The sequence below is a fragment of the Nematolebias whitei genome, chromosome 3 (assembly GCF_014905685.2).
Source record: "Nematolebias whitei isolate Nwh7 chromosome 3, NemWhi1, whole genome shotgun sequence".
Classification (NCBI taxonomy): domain Eukaryota; kingdom Metazoa; phylum Chordata; class Actinopteri; order Cyprinodontiformes; family Rivulidae; genus Nematolebias; species Nematolebias whitei.
This window is the reverse complement of record NC_056500.1, coordinates 1,531,327-1,534,406: the sequence shown is the minus strand read 5'-3', so window position 1 is coordinate 1,534,406 and position 3,080 is coordinate 1,531,327. Positions and strand designations below refer to the sequence as shown.

Here is a 3,080-nt window from a genome sequence, read left to right as displayed (position 1 = left end):
GCCGTCAGACGCCGGCCAGTCAGGCACGCCTGACGGCCACACCCAAACCAACAATAAAACCCTTAAAACGTGACGAAACTAAACAAAATCACAATTTAAACAAATAACATTAACACCCAGTGAAAAAACAGTAAGAAAGAAAAGTCAAAGATATAGAATAAACAATATTCTCACACTCGCTCTTCCTCCACTCCTCCACACACCCTCCTCTCACAAGAAGAAGAAGAAGAAAAACAACAACAACAATTGTCTCAGTTCACCAGTGCATACAGGGATCAGAGGGAATGAAGCAGCAGACAGGGCAGCAAAAGCAGCAACAAAAGATCAAGTCAACTTTACAATATCCATCAGTAAATCAGAAGTAAGAACCACAGTGAAACAGAAACTGAAGGAAAAATGGCAAAAACAGTGGAAAGAAGAGCACAAAGGAAGATGGTACTACAGAATTCAGAGACAAGTGGGAGAAATGAGAACAGGAGGGAGGAACAGAAGAGAAGAAAGACTAATAACCAGATTAAGGTCGTTTTCACACTAGATAGTCATGAAGACTCGGTTCGGGACCAACATTCATGACCTTTTGTTACATTTGAGCTGGAGCGTTTGCATTCACACTGCACTGTGCAGTCGAGTCAACCTGTTGAACCAACCTGTTGAAGCAACCTGTTGAAGCAACCTGTTGAACCAACCTGTTTCCCCGCTCGTCTGTGGGGGCGCTGCACCAAGAACTACTGAAAGAAACGACACAAAAACCTCTGAAGACACGTCTTCTTCTTCTTCTGTAAATAAAAATAAAAACGAAGTGGCATCAAGTTTTATCAGTTTTAGGAGTTATATTTTGTTATTTTTCAACAATGGACTCAGCATGAGCAGAAGATGAGACAGAAGACCATGGAGAATATTGTTTTTCACACAAGTCAGCTGACGGCTCCATATAAGAGAAATGTGTTTGTTTGTCCTGTGGAGCGGGTCCGGTCTGTTTACATTCACACTGTACTGGAACCGTGCTGGAGTTCTCTTCTACCGGACCCAGACCTAGGTTTTAGCCCGGGCCAGAGTTCACCTTTTTGTTCCGTGACAGAGTTCAATGGTGCGTTCACACCTCCCTAAAGGAACCGGACTTTCTAGGAAAACAAGCTAGAGTTGGATTAAATCGGACTAAACGGGGCTGGTGTGAATGCAGCCTAAATTCAAGATGAGGTCAGGGACCAGACAATCTTTGATCTGAGCTGCTTCAGGGCTTCAGCAGTTTTAGCCTTTTCTGGTTCAGCGCTCGGAGCAGAGACGTGTCCCGGACTCGTCCACCCTGCCTGTGGCTCGTTGTCGTGCTCGGCTCGTGTTCACTTCTGTCCAGAGTTGTCCCATTAGACCCAAACCTGGTCCTCGGGGCGTACTTTTCAGCAGGTTTTAGATATTTACCCGCTTCATCTTTTTAAGCAGCAGGTGGAGCATCTTCAGATGACTCCCTGCACGGCTGAACATTACACCGACACAATGACGGCATGAATCAGATCCCGCCTGATTCAGGTGAACCTGCAGAGCAAAACTTCTGGTTGTAAACCCAGTGCTTCACAAACGGCCCTCGCAAGAAAAGTGTCAGTAAAGTTTTAGGACGTGTGACCATTTCAACTGTTTGACATGTCACATGTTGAATATTACAACAAATGAGTGTCACAGCAGCTCGTTCTGTTGTGCACAGACAGTTGGAGCCGCCTCGATGGACCGTCTCCATGACGACTCGTTTCCAACGGTTTGATGGGATGTTTGATTAAAACGTATCAGATAAAAACGCAGGGAGTCATTCACCGTGAGAGACGTGTTGACCAGAAACTAATTGGGATTTAGTTTGGACACCAGCAGGGAACTGGTTAGAGGCTTAGTGTAGCTACACAAACTGATTCTACAAACCGGATTCCAAAAAAGTTGTGACACTAAACAAATTGTGAATAAAAACTGAATGCAATGATGTGGAGGTGCCAACATCTAATATTTTATTCAGAATAGAACACAAATCACAGATCAAAAGTTTAAACTGAGAGAATGTTTCATTTTAAGGGAAAAATCTGTTGTTTCCAAATTTCATGGCGTCAACAAATCCCAAAAAAGTTGGGACAAGTCCATTTTTCCCACTGTGTGGCATCCCCCCTTCTTCTTCCAACACTCAACAGACGTCTGGGGACAGAGGAGACCAGTTTCTCCAGTTTAGAAATAGGAATGCTCTCCCATTCATGTCTAATACAGGCCTCTAACTGTTCAATCGTCTTGGGCCTTCTTTGTGGCACCTTCCTCTTTATGATGCGCCAAATGTTCTCTATAGGTGAAAGATCTGGACTGCAGGCTGGCCATTTCAGTACCCGGATCCTTCTCCTACGTAGCCATGATGTTGTGATTGCTGCAGAATGTGGTCTGGCATTATGGTGTTGAAAAATGCAGGGTCTTCCCTGAAAGAGATGACGTCTAGATGGGAGCATATGATGTTCTAGAACCTGAACATAGTTCTCTGCAATAATGGTGCCTTTCCAGACATGCAAGCTGCCCATGCCACAAGCGCTCATGCAACCCCATACCATCAGTGATGCAGGCTTCTGAACGGAGCGTTGATAACAACTTGGGCTATCCTTGTCCTCTCTGGTCCGGATGACATGGCGTCCCAGTGTTCCATAAAGAACTTCAAATCGTGACTCATCTGACCACAGAACAGTCTTCCATTTTGCCACACTCCATTTTAAATGACCCCTGGCCCAGTGCAAACGTCTGAGCTTGTGGAGCTTGCTTAGAAATGGCTTCCTCTTTGCACTGTAGAGTTTCAGCTGGCAACGGCGGATGGCACGGTGGATTGTGTTCACTGACAATGCTTTCTGGAAGTATTTCTGAGCCCATTCTGTTATTTCCTTGACAGTGGCATTCCTGTTTGAGGTGCAGTGACGTTTAAGGGCCCGGAGATCACGAGCATCCAGTAGAGTTTTACGGCCTTGACCCTTACGCACAGCGATTGTTCCAGATTCTCTGAATCTTTTGATGATGTTATGCACGGTTGATGATGATAACTTAAAAGTCTTTGCTATTTTACGCTGGGTAACACC

General features: G+C 45.0%; 1 protein-coding gene across 1 annotated transcript in view; it reads right to left on the bottom strand.

Moving 5' to 3' along the window:
* Positions 1 to 3,080, bottom strand: part of keap1b (kelch-like ECH-associated protein 1b) — a gene marked incomplete at its 3' end in the record, with an annotated part of 16,924 nt that overhangs the window by 4,272 nt on the left and 9,572 nt on the right.